The 22,467-nt window shown below is 35.3% G+C and overlaps 1 non-coding gene across 1 annotated transcript; it reads left to right on the forward strand.

Moving 5' to 3' along the window:
• Positions 1-18,047: 18,047 nt before the first annotated feature.
• On the forward strand, positions 18,048-18,176 carry LOC138072090 (small nucleolar RNA SNORA35). The gene has a single exon (XR_011144241.1). It is a non-coding gene; the product is annotated as a small nucleolar RNA SNORA35 (small nucleolar RNA).
• The last annotated feature ends 4,291 nt before the right edge of the window (positions 18,177-22,467 follow it).

A 22,467-nucleotide genomic window follows, 5' to 3' on the forward strand; every position in this document is an offset into this window, starting at 1 on the left:
ATAGTACGGTAATTAACATTTCATATGTATTTCTCATCACAGGAGAAATGGTCTTTACAGCATACTATTTTACTTACTTAGTTGAATGAAAGGATTAGCTTTGTAGCAGAGGAAAACATTTTCTTCTACCCTCTTGGGCTCAGTAAATGAGGCCTGCTAATTAAACTGACAAAGGGGAGATTAAAAGAAGTAGAAGGTTTATTTCATATGCATAAGAAGCCACAAAAGAAAGCAGCTGGATTGTTTAATGGTTCAAGTTAAAGGCATAAATACCTAATTTAGTAGGAAAAAGGGAAGGGTAAGGAATTGCTTCTATGGAAAAAAAACAAATAGGTTTCATTAGGAAAGACAAATGGGTTTTAGGAGAGCTGACAGGAGATAAGATTGTGGTAATGTTTGTCTATACAGGTATGAGTGATCTTCCATCTTCAAGAGCCATAAAACTCCCCTGGAGAGAGGATTTATGGTAGCCTCATTTCCCAGAAGTTGTTGTTTTTAGTCAGATAAGGGAAGCTCCCAGGTGGCTTTTTTTCTGCATATATTGAATCTCAAAATATCTTCAACTTAAACGAATCTTTATACCAACTCTGGGGTTCTGAGTCTGTTCCACAGCTTTATATTTTGTATTTAAAACTTTTGGGTCATGTTTAGTATGCTCTGGAAAACTCTTTATGTTTAAAACATATTAAATATTAATGTTGTTACACCAAAGTTATTTGTTCTACTGCAAAGATGTAGCTAGCTAATGTTTGTTTTAATTTTGTTTCCACATCTCAAAATAAATACTGTCAATTGATACTTTTAAAATAACTAATATGGAAATGGTGATTTTTCAAATGTTATTTCCCTTTCCAGCTTTCAGTATTGTTTTAATACATATGGGTAACATAGCTAGCACTTAAGTACTACTGATCTGTAATTATTTTATATGAAATGATGTTTTAACTTAATATTTGGCTTAGAATTTTGCTGATTCATTTATAACATTTAACTGATATTTAATTTCTTCTTTAACTGAAGGACTGACATTGATGTACATGCTATACTAATGCTTATTTTTTTGTTTTTTTTTTTAATTCATTTTGTATAAATGAAGCTGTCTTTATTCTGGCACTAATGGATATCAGCCTCATTACTTTCTAGTTAACACTTTATATGTGAATAGCATGAATAGTTGCCTTACTTATAGAGTTCTTACTGCGGTTTTTTAAAATGTTTTCTTTTAGGGTTATCAGCCAATATCCATGAGCATCTGTAGGCCAATGTTCACCATCCTTCAAAAATAATTGTAAGTATTCCCATAAACATGCCCCAAATACTATTTGCAATGATATTCAACCATTACACTTAGGTGATTCCTATTATTTAGCCTATTTAGACCTACTTCTGAACTAGTAAAACATTTACCATTAGTGACATACTACATCTAAAGAATATTATTTAACTAGTAAATAACATTTTAATGCAACCTAAAAAAAAGTCTCTGTCTATTTTATTGTCAAATAATGTGTTGAACAGACACCCTTGCCAAAGTGTTAATCACCATCAGAGTTTATATTAAACAAATAGAAAAAAGCATAAGAACAATTAAGTTAGTGAAGACAAAATGTGAATATTCTGTTTTCTCCTTAAACAAAGTCTTAATATCCAATACTGGTGCATACAAAATCCAGCTATTATTCTTATAATAAATTTTAGAAAACAAAGCTCTTAAAAATTCTTGGTGGAGTGACCTGAAAATTTCAGGAGTAAGGGCAAAGGCTTTGAACTTTTGTTTCTCAAAAGGGGATATCAAGTTACAAATGCTGAAAAAACTGCTCTAGAGAATGGGCTAGGCTTCCCTGGTGTCTCAGAAGGTAAAGACTCCACCTGCAATGCAGATTTCATTGGATAAATATATTACAAGTTAGGTAAGGTCGGTCAACATGTGGTCCCTCATTTTACACTCCAGACTAAATAGGGGATTCTCAATTAAATTTAATTGTTCTTAGAGTCCTACACATATATTTAATACCACAAAATGTTTTTAGAATGATAGTTTCAGGGGAAGAACAGATAGAATCGTAGAGGTTAGCTCTCTTTGACAAAAGAAATTTTTTTAAAAACTCTGTATAAAATTAATATAAAATCATTATATAAATGAAATCAATACAAAAATAAAGTGGAGAGTAGAACTCTGTCAAAATTGGAGAGAGATTGGAAATGGAATACAGTTGGGAATGTCTGTTGTATACATTATTGATAAGAAATAAAATAAGAAAATGGTGATTTTTACATCCAGACAGTTGCACCAAAATTACTGTAGTAAAATGTACCAGTAGTCAGAATGGCAACCATTAAATTGTCTTGCTTGTTTTTTAATGACTTTCACTTATGATGATGACAAAGGTTTTACTTCCTTTGTTTAATATGTATTGGAAAACTTACTGAAAGCCACCTTTCCATAGAGGAAAAATTGACATTCAAAAAGTGTAATATGTAAAATTTGAAAGAGCCCCAGCAGGTGTCCTGGCAGTGCACAGGAAGCCACTCATTTTAAGTTTGTGAAGATCTGAGTTTGCCTGACGATGTTTTCACTGTTGGAGAAATAGGTTAAGGTGCACATGCAGGTAAGTTTACATTCTCAAGCTTCAAACTGTGCTCACACAAGGCCATCTCACATAAATCAATGGCCTCATACGCCTTGCCTCAGGACAAAGTAAAGATCAAGGTAGCAGAGACCAAGGTCAGCCTTAGCAGAAGGTGGCATTAAGGCGGTTTCATTTTTAGTATCTCCATTTCAGTACTATTCCATTCTTACCATACTGTCTCCATTACGATCACTCCTGGCTCTTCTTCCAGGCGTGTGCACCCCAACCCTCTCTGTACACACACCTGATGGCATCTTGCTTTTATCCAGAAGATTTAATACACAAATTCATCCTAGGGTGGCAATACGTAATAACTCAGATCCCATCCAGAGAGGCACGTTTTAACACTGAAAATGTGGCTCCAACAGCTAAATTTATTGATGGGCTGAAAGAGAAAACACGCCTCAAATCTCACTTACATGGTTGTTGCCTACTTCACTTCTCCGAAAGGCTGGCTTTGTCAGGGCATGTTAGTGACATGAAAAATATATGTATAACCAACCTAATATAAAAGGTTAGAGACTGGCTATTTATGGTAAATAATTTTGTTAGTATTAAATGTGTTAATTCTCACTGTATATAGAAGAATATCGAGTCATATTACAATGTATAATGTATATAAATACATCCACAACCTGATAGTCTCCAATTCTTTAAAATGTTGGGTACCTGGTGATTTCTGTGGCTACTTTAAGTTATGTAAGAGCCAATTAATTTAAAAAAAAAGTCAGTTGACCTGATTTGTTTCCAGCTATCATTCAAATTTAATAAAACCTTCCCTAAAGTCCTACTTATGTTACCGTGAAATATATATATCATAGTCAAGGTAATAATTTAGGTAATGTATTCAATGTCTCATGTGAAAAATGATCAGCTGGACAACTGTGCTTCTCCTGAGCTGGATAGGTTTGTAATATCAGTAAGTATCAAAGGTAAATATTATCTTTTTTTTCTGTAAAGCCATATCAGCATTTAGAGCTTCTTCACAGAAAATGCTAATATAATGAAGAAATGGTGTACATACATTGATTCTATGCTATCATGACAGGATTTATACTTGTCACTCTCTTGACACATATATTAACAATTTAAGAATTTTATTTTTTAAACTTTTATTTATGTGGCCTTCTGTTGCTACTAATAAATACAAATTCACTTAGAATTTTTTAATAGGAGTTCTATGATATAAAACTATCTATTATGCAATATTTTCTCTAATAAAAATTAATTATAAATTAAAACTAAAATAGACTATAACAAAAATTAACTATTACCAATATTGATAGACAATTCCAGTATTTTACTTTGCAGTGTATTGTACTTGCTTTATTCCCAAAGAGTTTAATTTCTTGGATTTAATAAAATAAGTATGTTTTATCACTCTTCAACTCTTCATTTGGTTAAAGTAAATAATACATAATCAAAACCCATGAAAAGTATACAGAATTGAGTGTGAAGTAACAATATAATGTGTCCTGTGTAGAGTATATGCCTTTTATATCACCTACAGAAACTAACACAGTATCTTGCACATAATATGCATTTAATAATATAGTCAATAATGAGTTTAATAATAACTATTGAACAAATAATGGTAAAATAATGTCACTTTTAGAAGAGTGGTGATCAATCGGGCATGATTTTCTGTAAATGAATATATCTACACATTTAAAGCATAGGAAATCTATAGTCTTTATAAGAAAATTCCACATGTCATAGTTTTTACTTTTATTAATATTAAAAAATTAAGTGGTCCCTTATAATAATTAAAGTAAAAAATATGGCATTAACTACTTAATGAAATATTTATTAATTTTAATAATCAAATTTAACCAATTGATAACTTGAGAAACTACATACTATATGTATTTTTCACTCTAAGTAGCCTACACCAAAATCCACAAAGGCTGACAACATAGTTTAGAATGTACACATTCTAAGCTATGTCAACTTTTCAAAAGTAAAAGTGACTTTATTTTGGAAAGGTTAGTAGCCAAGCAGTTTCAAAAGAGACTTACATTTTCATCCATACTAGATAATAATAGTAAAATAATTTCACATGTATGTTTTCTGTCTTTGGATATATGGCTTTCAAAGTATGCTTACACCTTTAAAGTATACACTTTTAAAACATTCACATCTCCTTAAATATAAAATATGGGAATAACTTAAGTAACTGCAGCAAACAGATTAGTACATGTCATATAGAGGACATTGTGGGCAAAGAGTTTATGACATAAAAAATGTTGATTTTTTAATTTCACTCTAAAAGTATTTATTAGTCTTTAGTACATATTGCTCTAATTTAAGTAATACCACATTTAAGAAAAATCAAATTAGATATTTTAATGGAGTGGAAGTTTTATGTGTTGTGTGAAATGAATATTTGTGTATTGAGTCATGTTTCTATTACATTTTAATCTTATTTAAAAATTACTTTACCTCCACCAAAAGTAAACATGTGATCCAGGCAAGTAATACACTGCATAGGTTAGCTTGCTACCAACTGCTTTCTGAAATATTCCTTCTTTGCAAATCTAGGTACTGTCATTCATTTAGCTTTCTCAAAATTAAATATCTTTATTTGCATATTTAGAGATACTAATAAACTAGTACTAAACTAATAAGACAATAAGAACATATGAAAATCAAATAGTTGTGGTATATTCATCAAAACCTGTATGTAATTAACTGGCTTTCCATTGAATATTCCCCTTGACTTCACAGGGTTTTGATTATGTGAGAACATACTCTCAATGTGTTGCAAGATTCTTAGTATCATTACTAATGGCGCTATCACTTAAATAGTTGGATTAGACAAGAAACTGTCAGTCATCCTTACACATCTTCCTATCCCTTATGTCCCATAACCAAATTCATCACTAACTCCTGTCAGCTTTAGCTCCTAAATGTCTTCACTCCATTTCTATTATCATCATACCAGTTTGGCTTTCCATCATGTTTTGTCTGAGTACTGGGATAGGCTTCTAACTAATCTACACTGAATTATATATTTGCATTCCCAAATTTATTCTCCCAATTCTTCTTTCCCTTAGGATAAAGACCCATATCTTTATCATGGTTTATAGGAGACCACCTGATCTGGCCTCTGTCAACTTCTTCAGCATCATATTTTACCCTTTTCCCTTGCCTCCTCCTGCTTCAGCCACGTGGTATACTTCCAGTTCCTTGAACTCATCATTCTTTCTCTTCTTTTGCGCAAACCTCCTTCCATTTCCCACCTCTCCTAACACATCACCGGACAACTTCTATTAAGCATTCAAAACATAACCTGAAAGATATTTCTTTCTGGGAATAGGGAAGACTTTCTGCCTACCTTACCTCCCAAGACTAAGTCACCTTCCTCTGTTAAATACCCTCATAGATAACTCTGTATAACTTTCTATCATACCACTTATCTCAGTCCATAATTATACATTTATGTTTGTGATTAGCTGAGGACTGCCATGTCCTCCATTAGATGTGAACTCCATAAAATCAGGGACTGTTATTTGCTTGCTCAATATTATATTTTTAGCATCTAGCAAAGTTTCCAGCATATGATTCAGTAACAATTCATTGACTGACTAACTGAATGAACAAATAGGCATTATCTCTTAAAAAGCATTTGTTTAACCTTTTGAAGTGGTTAATATGTGGCTGTTCAATTGCAGAGGATTTTTCTACTCCCCCTGGTGGTAGCTAGTGTTAGTTATAAATATTGCATCCTGGTAAAAAATTAGATCCCTCGGTTACTATGGCCTTACCATAGGGTTGCAGATGTGAGCTATCAACTAACTTTGATAAATACAATAGTAAAAGTATTGTAATGACTTTAAATGTAATATTAGCTATACGATCAGCTGACACTTATAAATGCCTGATGCCACATATGAATTGTTGACTGGTCCAACAGGGATATTGAATAGGTCTCTCTTACCCTGTTTCATGCACCAAGAACTTCATATTCACATAACTAAATCATATCACTGCTATGCATTATTAAATAAGAAAACTAAAACTTATGGCAAATGAATTATACCATAACCTGTAAAGTATTAAGGATTATTGCTAATGAGGCTTACACATTAAAAAAAAGATTAGGAGTTTGGGCAGGGATGGAGTGGGAGTTTGGGGTTAGTAGGTGTACACTATTACATATAGAATGGATAAACAACAAGGTCCTACTGTATAGCACAGGGAAATATATTTAACATTCTGGGATAAACCATAGTGGAAAAGAATATAAAAAATAATATATATGTGTACAACTGAATCACTTTGCTGTACAGCAGAAATTAATGCAATATTGTAAATCAATATACTTCAACAAAAATTAATTTTAAATAGACTATTCAATATATATTGAATTTAATTATGAATAATCATTGATTATATGAACATATGGAATAGTGAGTGAAGTCGCTCAGTCTTGTCCGACTGCAACCCCATGGACTGTAGCCTACCAGGCTCCTCTGTCCATGAGATTCTCCAGGCAAGAATACTGGAGTGGGTTGCCATTTCCTTCTCCAGGGGATCTTCCCGACCCAGGGATCGAACCCAGGTCTCCCACATTGCAGGCAGACGCTTTAACCTCTGAGCCACAAGGGAATGGAATATATATAAATATAATTGAAATGTGATGTTACTAAATGAGTACATTGTCAAGTGGTCTAACTCTTGGTTCATATTTCCTCCTGGCTAACCAAGCTTTCTTATTTCTGCTTTAGTCTCACACTGCAGTTTTATTCCACTGAATTGTACTATCTTGCACTGCACTATCTATCAGTGGCCCAAAATTTGTTTTAAATTACATACATCTCCCATAACTCATCAGAGAAGGTGATGGCATCCCACTCCAGTACTCTTGCCTGGAAAATCCCATGGACAGCCCATGGGGTCGCGAAGAGTCGGCAGGACTGAGCGACTTCACTTTCACTTTTCACTTTCATGCATTGGAGAAGGAAATGGCAACCCACTCCAGTGTTCTTGCCTGGAGAATCCCAGGGACGGGGGAGCCTGGTGGGCTGCCATCTATGGGGCCTCACAGAGTCAGACATGACTGAAGCGACTTAGCAGCAGCAGCAGTACCCATAACTCATACATTTTTAACAGCATAATCATGTTTCCATTTTTTTTTTATCTTTTAAAATATTGACAATTTTAAGACAGCATGATGAGAGCCAGAGCAATGTTTTGCAGAAATTTCTGTGGATAGAATCATCTGGGGATCCATTTAAGGATCAGTAAATCTAATCAGTAGGTCTGGGAAGGAGCCAGAGAGTTTGCATTTCTAACAGGCTCCCAGGTGATGTTGATGCTGCTGGCCTACATTCGGCACAGCAAGGTAACAGAGCTGGAGTCAACAAATATTTTATGTAAACAGGCAGGTAGTAAATATTTTTGATGTTGGGGACCGTATGGTCTCTTGCAACTTTTCAGCTCTGCTGTTGTAGCTTGAAGTCAGCCAGAGACAACATATACCCAAATGCGTATGAGTGTGGCTGGGTTCAAAGAAAATTTTATAAAAGCTGAAATTTGAATTCCATACACTTTTCACCTAGTATTATGTATTATTCATCTTTTTAAAAATTTTCAGAACCATATAAAAATGTAAATGCCATTCTTAGCTCATGGGCCATAAAAAATAGTCTATAGTCTGCTGACCACTCCACTCATTCATAAAGTACCAATGGATAACTTTGCATGAGGCTTGTCAATTACAAATTAGCATTTGCCATCTACCTCTACAAGGATTAAATCATGTGCTGCTTCAGCTGCTGATTTTCAGCACTTACTGAAGGGAGTTCAGAGTGGAGATCAGAAATGAGGCACTCTCTGCTCTGGAAAAACTGGTAGAACAGGTCTTCAGAGAGCTAAGAGGTTTTTAGAAGCTGATTTTATGACCCCCAATTCTTGGCATCTCCTTATGTCTAGAAAAGCACTAAATTCCTTCATGGTGACATCTGCTTCTCATGACTAGCAAGAACCTCCTGCAAAAATACAGTCAAGCAGTGCTTGACTGCATGTATTCCTCCTTCAACAAAATCACGTATATACTGATCTTCCCCCCTACCTCTTAGGAGCAGTTTCTCAGAGCTATCTGAAATGCTGTCTCCTGGGCTATAGTGCTCATTTTCCTTCAAATAAAACTTAACTCACAACTCTCCTGTTGTGCGTCTTTTTTAAGTCAACAGGCTAAAGGTATGTGGTAAGATAGGTACTGTAGGAAACACTGGCTAGGCCTTGAAGAAGTAATGGTTTTCTGGATAGAGAAGTGGGAAGTTGTGAAAGAGAGATACAGCAACATCATTAGTGGTTTCTAAACTAAAAGCACAGAAGTGTTGAAAAAAAACAAGCCTGTCTGAGTGGAGAAAGTGCAAAGGAAATGGGGATTCCTTATATGCATGTTTAAATACTATCCGATTTTAGTGAGTAGTGGTGTCAGGTGAGCAGAATGAGAAGTGGGGGGTGGGGGATGCTATTAAGTTTCACATTTTGGAATTTCAAGAGAGGACTGGTGTCCTGGGAGGGAGAAAGAGAATAGAAATGATTAAGGAAATCAGAACAAAATGCATTTGAAAGGTCAGGACTCTCTGCAAGTGACTGCAGACAGTTCTCATTTGAAAGCTTTGTGGAAACATTGATGTAATTGATCAGAGTTTGCAATTCATTGATGAATAGTGACAGGAGTATCACAAAACCAGATAGAGCAAGGCAGGCAAGCCATTTGCTCACTGTTAAAGCACACAGCAAACTCAAAAGGTAAGCCAAGTAAGAACTGAGGGCTGAAGATTAAAAAGATGGTCTCTACCAATGTGTCAGTATCTGATAGACTTTGCTGAAGAGCTACAAAGTAGGCTTACATGATAAAAGGCACAATGAGCATATAGGTTTTATAGAAGATGTTTTTATTACTTCTGCAGAAGTGTCAGTGGAGTGATATTATGAAATATTACAAAAACAAGAGTTGAGAATTACGAAAGATGGAATATCAAGTACAAAACTAACTCAATCCCAACACTTTTTGGAATTCTTTCTCTTCCTCTGTCTTTCCATTTCCCATGTTATCCCTCCCAAAAGGACTCTGTCCAGTTGTCTTAAAGTTGTGTTTCATTGGCATGCTACAAGTGAAATAAGATTCACTAGGAACTTATTATTATTAACAAGAGACCTCAGGATTTTTTTAAAAAATTTCCCCAACAAGCTAACAAATGGGGAATTTTTACTACCACTTATTTACCTAGATCTCCTCCAAAATAGGGAGTGCATCTACTAGTATCTGTGACTTAGTCATAATTCAAGGGTAAGAAATGGAAGGCACAGCAAAAGGAGAGTTTTCATTTTTCCACACTGAAAGGAAAGTGCCAATTTTGATCAGAAAATTTTAGGTAATTTTCAAATACTGACTAACCATAAGAGGAAAGGTAACATGGCTTTATTAATCTAAGTTAGGAGAATAGCAAATGTAGACAGGGAATTGTAAGTTTAACAATCAAAGGACCTGTGACCAAGTTTCCCATCAAATGAGGAGATGTTATACATAGTTATAAGCTATCATTTATTGAACAAACACTACCCAGTGTCAGGCAATGTGCTAAAAATTATACAAATGATTCCATTTAATTTTCACATTTCAATGAAAGTGGTTATTATTACCCGTACTTAATATATGAGGTCTCCAGTTTTAAGTGAGTTATCCAAAGACTCTTTTGAGTCCTAGGGACTTGCCTAAGAAAAATTGCTACTATATCAATCCAGCAGTCTAGCATCTATCAAATGCTAGAGAAAAATTAGCTACTGTTGCTTTCCTTGATATTATTGTTATTAGTATTATGGCCATTTTCTTATCTCCTCTAAACCCTTTCTAGCTCAACAACATGGAAGTCAGCATGATATAAATTTGTCAGATGGATTCCATGCAACAACCCACTTAAAGTTTCTAGTATTTAAAAGCCAATTAGTAAATGTCAAAACTGTATGAGCTTTTCTCTTGAAGGATACTTTTTATTTTTAAATGAGGAGAAACAAAGCAGTAGATACTGCTACTTCTGATTATTTAGTGGTGTGCCCCTGGATAAAGAAGTTGACAATTTGTTCTCAGAAATCAATGTTTGACTAGAAAATGAATTTGGTTTAAGTGTCTGGCATCAGGAGGTTGAGAGAGTTTATGGTTAAAATATTTGGCACACACTTCAAAGTTTCTGAGCTTTTTTCCTGCTCCATCTACTACCTAAGTTTGTATCTCTAAGGACTGGTACAGATATTTCCAAAGTATTTGTGTATTTAACAAAGTATTATTATTCATAATGCTTTTGAAATAGTATAATTCATTCTTTTGTGCCCCAGTTTAAACATTGTTATTTAACAGTTCAATTAATGTTTACTGATAATGCAGAATTGCTCAATAAAGGTGTTCAATAAATGTTGGATGAAAGTGTGAATGACTCATGTCCGTTATTATTTTTTTTTTATATCTTTAGATTTCTGCAAAGAAAGCTTCCTTTAAATTGGATATATACTTACCTCTGCAAATTCATTTTAATAAAACACATAATGTTCTGCTGGATATAAAAACGTAAATGAATTAGTCTTTATTACACTTTATTTCTTAGTATTATATTTAAAATTGGTACTTGATGTGCTAACAGTTAAGTGCAGCTCACCTTCCTTACACTGTTCGCCCCTTGGTGCTTTTCTTCATTTGATATTCATTTTGATGAATTTGGCACTCCTGATGCCTTTAAGTGCAAGCCAAAATTTCAGTTTACTAATAGATCTTTATGTTATTGGCTAACAGTAACCTCTGATTCTAAAAAGGAAAAAAAAAATGACCAAGTATCTCTAGCATCCAGAAGAAATCTAAAATTTCAGTGTGTTCTCTAAATTTGTCCAATAAAGGAAGAACTAGAAAGTACTTCTTCTTTCTGGTAAGGACAGGAGGGCCAAATCCATCGGTTCTACAGTTTGTTCCAGCTCTAGAAAAGCATTTGGTGGAGGGGATTATAATTAATGGATTAAAGAAGATTTAATCTTCTTTAAGAAGTGAATCTTTCAAGTATATATGGAATTTGTAAGTAAATTCTGTTTCTTGCTAGAACTTTAATTTATAAGATCATAAATTCGTTGGTTTTGGTACCATGCAAGTTATTGCTGATCTTCATAAGAGTTTTTGTGTAGCAGTGGAGACAAGCCAGATTGGAGAGGGTTTAGATGTAAGGAAATGAAGACAGCATGTCCAGACAACATGGTGGAATGGGGTGGTGGGAACCGATAATACTTGTCCTATTTGAGGGGCAGGACTTGGTGATTTTGAACAGTAAGAGAGAAGGAAGGTTCAAGAATGACTCTCAAGTCTCTGGCTTGACCAGTTAGTGATATGACATACTTTTTGCTGAGATGGGGTATGCAGGAGGAGGTGGAGAAGTTTTGTTTGTGGAAAGGGACAGAGGTAAGTTTAGTTCAGACATGATGGATTTGAGTTGCTTCTAAGATGTCAATTGGGTGATACCTAGTAGGCAGATGGGTAGGAAGTTTTTCTGTGGCTTTCACTTCCATCTCAGTTGTCTTCCACTGTAGATGGGCCTTTCCCCATCTCTGATTTACTTGTCAATACAAAGACATCACTTTCCTTCTAGAAATTTGTCTACAGTTCACTTCCCTTTATGATGCTATATTTAAAATTGAGATACAATTTTAATATCATCATTTAATTAATGTTAAAAAGTACATTTTTAAAGAGAGATTCTATGGGGAAACGTTTTTTACTTGACAGCTGATCATTGGAAAGATAGCTCAGGGAAAGCAAGCTATAAAGTCAATGAGGGAAAAGAAATGAAGAATGGGTAAGATTTGCTTGTGTTGTAATAAAGTATAAGAAGTGACCTCTGAATCCAGCAATGAAGATGGAGATAAATTTAGAGTGTGGGAAGGGCAGGAGGAGGAACACTTCAAGTGCATTTGGACGGGGGAAGGACTTCATGAAAAGACTGGAATGAAGCAGAGCTGATGGGGCCTGTGACCTTATTGGGTTGTTGTTGTCATTCAGTTGCTCAGTCATGTTCAACTCTTTGTGACCACATGGACTGCAGCATGCCAGGCTGTCCTTCACCATCTCCTGGAGTTTGCTCAAACTCATGTCCATTGAGTCAATGATACCATCCAACCATCTCATCCTCTGTCACCCACTTCTCCTCCTGCCCTCAACCTTTCCCAGCATCTGGGTCTTTTTGAATGAGTTGGCGCTTCACATCAGGTGGCCAAAGTATTGGAGCTTCAGCTTCAGCATCAGTCCTTCCAATGAATAATCAGGTTGATTTCCTTTAGGAATGACTGGTTTGATCTCCACACACAGTAATGAAATAACGTGGGGTACATCAAGTGAAAGCAACATGGAAATGATAGAGGAAGGTGCTGACTAAGGGGTTTTGATAATACTTTAAGCAGCTCTTCCAAAGAGAAACTCCTGTAACTACTGAGAAATAGAGGACTGGATCACTCATCTTTGTCTCACAGTTCTGATGCTTTGGTATTGTGCCTTCCAATTACTACACCTGTAACAAACATCCCCTACCACCAGGTGGTATAGAGTCATGTCATGTTAGAGTTGCCGTTGTTTGGGACTCTGATGGGGTGAAATTCTTTCCAAGCCACAACTTTAAAAATCTGGTCATCTATTTAGTGTCCCATTTACTATCCAGACAACATTTTGGGAAAAGTTAAGATCATCGCTTCTCAATAATGCATAAGCTTAGGGAACTGAGTTATATGTTAAATTCCCAAGGGAGGCACCAAAGCAAACGTAGTTTACACTTATATATGACTTTTATTTCCAGACAACTTTCACTATGTTTGCTATCCAACATTGAATTTTAAAAAATTACTACAAAAATATTTTTTACTCCTTTTCCACAATTAACCGGTTGAGATCCCTATGGTAGACTTACAGCTGTGAGAAGGGATATCCACTGAATTATAGGAAAAGAAAAGAATAACTGGGCTCTAAGGCCTTCTGGGGAAGGTCAGTGGCAATTTGGATAGCAGGAGTTGGCAGATCCAGTAGTTCTGCCTTAATTATGCTTTATGATATCATGCCCCAGAGAACATAAAGTTCTCAGTTTATTTTTTTGGAAAAATATATAAATCCAAGATCATTATTTTTGACTCTTCATATTAATAAGTAGTGCATTAAGTTTGCATTAGAACTAAAAATGATGTAACCTAGTTTTAAGAAGCAAAACACTACAATTTACATACCAAAATACCCCTGTCACAGGAAAAGAATGATGCTTATAGATGTAAATTACTCAGTTTTCACACAATTTGCTGTAAACATTTGACTAGTAGCAGAGTCCAGAACTAGTAGTTGATGGTGATAACACTAAATCTTATCCTTTTCCCTCTCATTTGAATCTCTGGAGGTTAGAATAAAGAATAAGTGGACTAAGTTATTTTAATAATATAACCTTGAATATTAGATTAATCAACAAAAATAATTATGGAGAATTACTATATGATTGGCACTATGCCAGGAATTATGGGGGTGACAGATAATTCTTAGGTAGGCTGTATGACATCTCTGTTTGTTCATAATCCTATTGATGAGATAAAACTAATTATGGTAAAACAAACAAAAAAGGCAGAATGTTACAAAAAGCCAAATCGTATGCTCTGAGCCATGAAGATTATACAGATATAAAGGGGGAGGAATCAATGAAGCCTGCATTTTAGCATTTCATAATCTTCAGGAAGTGAGCTTACAAGTTGGGACAAATTAAATACAAATTTGCCATCATTATATCTTCCATCTCATTAAGCAGTCTTTTTGTCTCAGGCCTTATCCAGGCATTCACATAATTATGTATCTTGTACATAGTAGGCACCCCGTAAATATCTGCTGGTTGAGTGATTAAATTCTTGAGACAGATATTAGTAAAAGGAAGCAAAAGAGAGGCATTTTGCTATTCTGTCCAATTTACAGTTATCTTGAGAAAAAATCTGTACTGACCATGGAGAGAGTAACTTATCATTAGATCTGAAAGTAAAGCTGATAGATCTGCTTCTTAAAGACTACAGTGCCCAGTAGCTCACCTTCATGACACTGAAGAATGAAGGTAAAATTTTGAATGTTTGTTGGATTATAAAAACAGTTTTGGCTCACTTGTCTCCACCAAATAGTTATGATTTAGAATATCAAGATTTTAATAATGCCGGGAGTCAAATTTTCAGCAGAAATGTTTCTCTAATGCTTTGTATATCCCCAGATTTTAAGTAAATATTTAAATAGTGTGAGTTTGGGCTCCTTTTAGAAGCAGTATTCAACTAGTATCTATCTTATGCTAAAAAAAAGGTTTATTTTTTTTTAATCTTCATAGCTTTATACTAAAGAACTTTTGCTTGTTTAGACATGCTTCTCTTCCACAAAAACAAGGGTATTGAATAATATTGTTGCAATTAATGCCAAGTGTGAAAGTCACTGAGTCATGTCCAATTCTTTGCAATCGCATGGACTGTAGCCCACCAGGCTCCTACCATTCCCTTGTCCTAGGGATCTTCCTGACCCAGGGATTGAACCTGAGTCTCCTGCACTGCAGGCAGATTCTTTACCATCTGAGCCACCCAGGAAAGCCCAAATTAATGCTAAGTAAGTACGTAATTTTACTGGGACATGGTTAGTCAATAATGACACAGGATGGTGGCCACAGATGAAGTAAAAATCTTGACTAAATTTTTTTTTAAATTTTAAATTTATTTCTTAATTGAAGGATATTTGTTTACAGAATTTTTTGGTTTCTGTCAAACATCAACATAAATCAGCCATAAAAACTTTGACTACATTTCTTTTAGGTGAATTATCTCTACTACAGCATTGCATTTTTATGAGTATGCATATTGAAAGTAATATTATAATTTAGCATTAAGGCTACTGCAATCATATATAAGATGGTTACTATGGGAAACTGTAACAGCTTTTCAAAATTGTGGTATAATGAACACATATTTTTGACATGATGAATGAAATGGGACCACAACTTCATAAATGAATGGTCTTCTGAGGAAAATGTGATCTGTTAGAACCCATAATTAACAGTTTGTCTCATGTTATTTTCCATGTTTTTATATTTATATCCATCAAATAGCACATTGAAGAGAGTATCTATATTCTAACAGGTTAACCAAAAGTTTAGAAATAAGTCTCCTTTATTGGAAAAACAGAAACAAGTGCAAATTCATATTTCAGTTTGCCATTATTCTAGAATTTTAGGCAGGAAAATATGTTCTTTATGAGTCATAGATAAGCCTCACTGCACTGTAAATTTTGGAGTGCACACTTTTTCCTCTGCTCTTAAATTGGGTACTGCTTATTTTTAAATTGTTTTCTTCCTCCTCAATTTTAAAAACCTTTCACCATAACAGGCCTAGAATATCACCAGTAATTCTCATTTTGCTGAGAATGTTCATCTATTTGATTGCATTCGGTTTCAGGCATGTAGGAAAAGTTCTAAACCTCAGCTTCGGTAATGGAACTTCCTTATCCAGGGAGGGCAGGCAAGAAGGAAATCGAACTTTTTATACCTGCTGTACTGATAACATTTTTAAAGTTTGAAAGAACCAGGCATTTGAAGGAATGTAGATCAATAACTATGCATTACTAGCAGAAGTATACATTGTACAACTACTTGATGGAAAAAGTTGGCATTATCTCCTAAAACTGAATATTCACAATGTGTATACAATATATTGCTTTAGTTTTTGATTGATTAACCAATTTTGCCAATGGAGCCATGTTTGCTGAAATGATAATGGTGATTCACATACCAATGGTTATAATTAATCCAGTCTTATGCACTTATGGTGGAGAAGGCAATGGCAACCCACTCCAGTACTCTTGCCTGGAAAATCCCATGGATGAAGGAGCCTGGTAGGCTGCAGTCCATGGGGATGCTAAGAGTCGGGCATGAATGAAGCGACTTAGCAGCAGCACCAGCATGCACTTATGGGCTTCCCTCATAGCTCAGATGGTAAAGAATCCACCTGCAGTGCAGGAGACCTAGGTTTGATCCCTGGGTCGGGAAGATCCCCTGGAGAAGGAGTTGGCAACCCACTCCAGTATCCTTGCCTGGAAAATCCTATGGACAGAGAAGCCTGGTAGGCGGCAGTCCCTGGGGTCACAAAGAGTTGGACACAACTGAGCGACTAACACTATGCGCTTACAGTCAGACTATTTCTCAAATTCTAGGATGGGTGAGCTCCCAAGCTACCAAATGGGGCATCATTTGGTAAGGCAGCATAAGCTAGGGCAAAACTAGAAGAGATAGGCTTTTAAAAAATAGGAACATTATACATTTAGACTAGGACTTGGTTCATAGAATTTTATCAACAACTTAATGAAGTAAATAATGAAGAAAGAAGTAATAATGATTATTTGCCAATGTCTGCTTCAATTAATAAATTTTAGTCACAACCAGGAGAAAAAAAGCAAGATGCAGAAAATGGACAGTTTTCTGTTTTGTATGCTTGGGAGAATGAGTTCCCTCCAAATGCATAGGAAAAAATGTGCCTTTGTCTTTTACATAATTTCAAAATAATGATCTACAAATTCTCATCAGGAAACTTTAGGCAATTTTAAACAGTCATATTTAACATTTAAGCCAACATAAACAATTAGGTATAGGGATTTCCCTGGTGCTCCAATGTAAAGCAACTTGGCTTTTTGTAAAAAAAATTATAAGACAAATATAAAATGTAGAATTATCAACTAAAAAAATGTCCAAAAATTTTTAACTAATTTCTGGTAGTTTGAAAGAGAATTGCCATTGGTGACGTGGGAGACATTCATTTGTGACAACAACTGTTATTTATTGAACATTTGGGCTTCCCTTATAGCTCAGTTGGTAAAGAATCTGCCTGTAATGCAGGAGACCTGGGTTCAATCCCTGGGTTAGGAAGATCCCCTAGAGAAGGGAAAGGCTACCCATTCCAGTATTCTAGCCTGGAGAATTCCATGGACTGTATAGTCCATGTGGTCGCAAAGTATCAGACATGACTGAGCTACTTTGACTTTCACTGAACACCTAATGTCAGGTACTCGACTGGACTCTACAAGTTATTTCTGCTAACTCTCTCAAGAGTTAACAGGCAATGAAGTGGTTATTATTGACCCCATTTAACATATAAGGGAAGACAAGCCAAGAGGGCTTTAGTAAGTTTCCAAGGCTAGTTCCTGTATTCTGAACCCAGATCTGCTTGATTCTAAGCTTACATTTCTTTCAACTGAAGCTGACCCATGTGTGTGGTCTTCATGCTGACAGAATGAAGCAATGGATCCTGCAATATTCCAGGTCTCCAATCCACACCCTCCTTCAAGCTGGTCCTTCGGCATAAAACACAGGGTCCTAACCCTAGCTCCACTGTCAACAGCACTGGCAAATGACCCACTGGGCTCCTCCTTGACCAACTGGGCATAGAACAGTGCAAAAATAAATCCATCTGGAAAGCTGGGAGAGTCACACTGTGGGCTACTCCTGCATGCCGGTGGGTACATATCTCCAGGGTCCTGGGACCCTGCCTAAGAAAAGTGAGGAGGTGGTGAGATCAAGCAAGCAGCTCAGTATCTTCTATTACCAGATAACAGTGACTATGTCTAAATCAGCTTAATAGCAGGTGCTCAATAAATGTTGTCACCTTATTGTTTATTATCATCATAATTACTAGCTGTGTAGCTCTTAGCAATTCACATTAACCCTCAAAGACTCAGTGTCCAAAGTACATAAAATAAGTTTGACAGTACTAAGATTCTCATGGTGACAACATTACAAGATAAATTTATTTAAATTCCCTGGCAAATTGCCCATTAAGTGGTAGGACAGGAGAGAGAAATTGTTCTCTCCTCTCGATGTGACAAAATTGAGATTATAATTATCTTACAAATTAGGCTCCTGTGTATTTTATTTGCCCCATATCCTTAACAGTTTTCTGACAATCTAGCCTTCCCCTGACTCTTCATTCCCTGCAGATAGTGTAAAAATATGCTTAAGCCTAGTGCTGACAGAATTTCTTCTCTATTTCTTGTAATTTAGATCTTCACTCAGGACCCATTCCTAGCCCCTTCTTTCCTTCACAATATCTTTGAATACTCAAGTCCCCATCATTTGGCAATAACCAGTTTCCCACTTTTTTTGTACTCATTTTGTTGTTAAGAGCTAAGTTGTTAGCTCTTTGAAAGCAAAGATCCTATATTCTCATACATCTTAGTATTTACTATAGCCTCTAGCCTTGTAACTTGCATTAAGTAGAAGCTCAATAAATACTGACAGAAAAATTCACTTAAGTTCCCTGTGAACTCACTCATTAATTCTTATAACCAGGACTTGAAGAAAGATCTAGAAAATTAAACACCCTGTTTTAGTACCACATAAACATGGCACTATTTTCTGTGGCAAGTAAAACATAAACTGAAAACTCACTTAAAATCCAGGAAAGATTAGTTTGTGAGAGATGAATTCATGGTAAGTTACTTAACTGAGTATTTTGAAGTAAGGCCTCATAGTTTTTGTGTGTATTAAAATTGTGGATGGTAACTTGCCTTCGTAGGAAATGTCTTTAGCTTCCTCAACCATCAAGGACATTGGGCTTACAGGTCTAACCTTAGGTCATGACAGCATTTTCATAATTAGACCAACACTGTAAAATAACGTACAAAACTTGCAGCTCATTATAAATTTACTATTTTCAGACAATTGAGATGAAATGTATCAGTGAAAAATACATGTTGAACTTAATCCTTTTATTTAAATTTAAAACTTTAGATGAGGGTTTCCCAGGTGGCGCTAGTGGTAAAGAACCTACCTGCCAATGCAGATGTAAGAAATGCGGGTTCTATCCCCAGGTTGGGAAGATCTCCTGGAGAAGGAAACGGCAACCCACTCCAGTATTCTTGCCTGGAAAATTCCATGGTCAGAGGAGTCTGGTGGGCAGCAGTCCATGGGATCACAAAAAGTCAGGCACAACTGAAGTGACTCAGCACAAATAAATCCTTGTTGACTGAAATACAAGACCAAATAAAAACTATGACACATTTTTTTTGTGACAATTGGAAGGAATTGACTTTTTACATTGTATGTATTTAAAAATTTCTCTTTCAACTGTCTTTCAACTGTCATCTTTACTGCCACTACTGAACCAAAGATGAAAGAAATCTGAACATCAACTATGTGAGTGATACAAAATGGAAGGAGAAAATGGGCCATGTGCCTTTATGTAAATTTCCTTGTTTTGAGGTTCCAGAAATTGGCCTCTTTTTAAAAAAAAAATGAAAATAAAATTCTTAGACATATGGCAAGATATTCATATGATCTACTAACCTTGTGAATTAATATATTACAATGGAAAGTTTTATGTTCCCCTTATTATTTTAATGCAGAACAAATGCTATTTGAACATCCCTCCACACCTCCCCAGGCTTTCCTGGTACCTCAGCAGGTGAAAAATCTGCCTGCAATGCAGGAGACCCCGGTTCAATTCCTCGGTCAGGAAGATTCACTGGAGAAGTTATAGGCTAGCCACTCCAGTATACTTGGGCTTCCCTGGTGGCTCAGCTGGTAAAGAATCCACCTGCAATGTGGGAGACCTGGGTTCAATCCCTGGGTTGGGAAGATCCCCCAGAGAAGAGAAAAGCTACCCACTCCAGTATTCTGGCCTGGAGAATTCCATGGACTATACAGTCCATGGGGTCACAAAGAGTCAGACACAACTGAGTGACTTTCACCAAACCTCCCCAGACGTATACACAGATATTACACTAATTACAGGATGTGGGGAGACAGTCTTTTAAATAGATTTTTAAAACTTAGTTTCCTAAAACAATATAATCTAGGGTCTTGTCTTGGAAGTCCATGTGGGTAGGTGAGAATCTGTCAATATAATGTCTGTTCTCAGAATTTTTCCTAAGGGCAACATGCTATTTTGTTTCCCATGTAATTATTTTCTTTTCTTGCTTGTGTACTTTAATTTAATTTAAAATTATGAGGATTGAAAAGTATGATTATTTAGATTATCTGATAATATAAAGCAATTTTTGTGATAAAGAGTATGAATTCTCTTTGATAAACATCTGCTTACAGTTGAATGAAGTGTTATTTAGTATAGAATGTAGTATTCAAAAGGAAATGCAGTTTATCTAGGAAATGCTGCTTCCCTTGTTGCATTTACCCTCTTGCTGGCCTGATGTTATCTGTTTTGCCTATTTGTCCTTTGTTACTGTCAAGACAGCAAATTTCTATCTGAAGCAGATGGTGTAACTGCCATTGTTCAAGCTGCTTAATATTCATTCTGCTGCAGGGAATTTTTATCACTAAACCTCTAATTTGGAAATATTAATAAATCAAAACTATTGACTGTTCTGTCTGGGATGTCTGGAACCATTACATATCTGAAGAGAAAAATACATATTTACATTTTGAAAATTGTATCAAAAAACTTGTTTATTTCTTAAAACATCAAAGTAACATCAAAGTAAAGATTTATTTCATTAAGTTAATATATAGTGTGATGGTGGGTAAATGCTATAAAATTTTAGTCAGTCATTTGTTGTATATAAATTTATCATGACTTTGTTTGCATTATTAATGTCTCCATATTTTATCCCAAAAGAATCACTAAATGTCTTGAAATTTTTGAATAGAATGTTCAAATTTAAATCTACTTTTAAACTTCCAATTTAGGCCTTTTTGTCCATAGCTCCTAACAGCATCCTGCCTCACCTACCCCACATGAAAGCCATCAGATTTCATATTTTACCATCAGGAAAGAATTAGAATGTCATTTTTTTCACTCAATCCACATGTTCAATATGGAAATGATTAAAACTGGGCCAACAGAAATTTTCCATTTAACTTATCCTTACAGCCTTAAGGCAACAAATGAATATTTTGTGGACATGTTCATAATAACTTATAAATAAATAACACATATGTATACTTATTCAGTAAATAGAATTCCACAATGTTCATGATTTTTTCAGTGATTACTACTGTAGAAATAATTCCACTCAGTGTAATAAGGTAAACTATATGTCCCATAGTTGGACAATTGCACAATCATCAGTGACTGATTCTAATTGAACGTGTGTTGAGCAAGTCGACTGTTGTTAGGGAGACCATACTTTCCAGTTTGTCCAGTATAGTTACAGCTTATACTTATTAAGCAAATATGAATACTTTCTTTGACACTCAAAAGTGTCCCTGTTTGGATGCTAAGTTACATGCTTATTCTATTTTTTTCTGCACCCATACAAACCCAAGAGTTAGATGCTGACATATGTGAAAGAACTATAAGCAAATGTCTCTTACCGAGAGGAGCTTACAAACTTATTAATAACAAAAGAAATGTATACAAAATCATTGCAAAATAATCCATATTTCTTTGCATTAAAATTCTAAATATGTGGTACAGGCAATAAGTACTGTGGGAACTCTGATAAGTGGATGTGGATTAGAGCTGTTGAGGCTAGTTTAAGCAATTGCTCTATTAGAGACTTTGCAGGCATGAAGTCACATGGACAAAGTTCTAGGGATGGAGATGATTAAAGTTCACTGCTGATCAATCAACAGTGAAAATGACAGAATACAAAGAAGAGTGTGGTAGAAAGAACAATCACTAAGGACTTAGAAATTATCGGCTTTTATCCTGGCTCTGCCACTGGTCAACTTTATGTTACTGAGTAAATTGCTTCTTCCCTTTGGCTTTATTTCCTTCACCTGTTACAAAAAAAAGGAGCAAATTAGATTCATCCTTTCCTCAGTTTATGGTGAGATTACTTTGGGCAAGGGACTCTACT

The sequence above is a fragment of the Capricornis sumatraensis genome, chromosome X (assembly GCF_032405125.1).
Source record: "Capricornis sumatraensis isolate serow.1 chromosome X, serow.2, whole genome shotgun sequence".
Taxonomy (NCBI): Eukaryota; Metazoa; Chordata; class Mammalia; order Artiodactyla; family Bovidae; genus Capricornis; species Capricornis sumatraensis.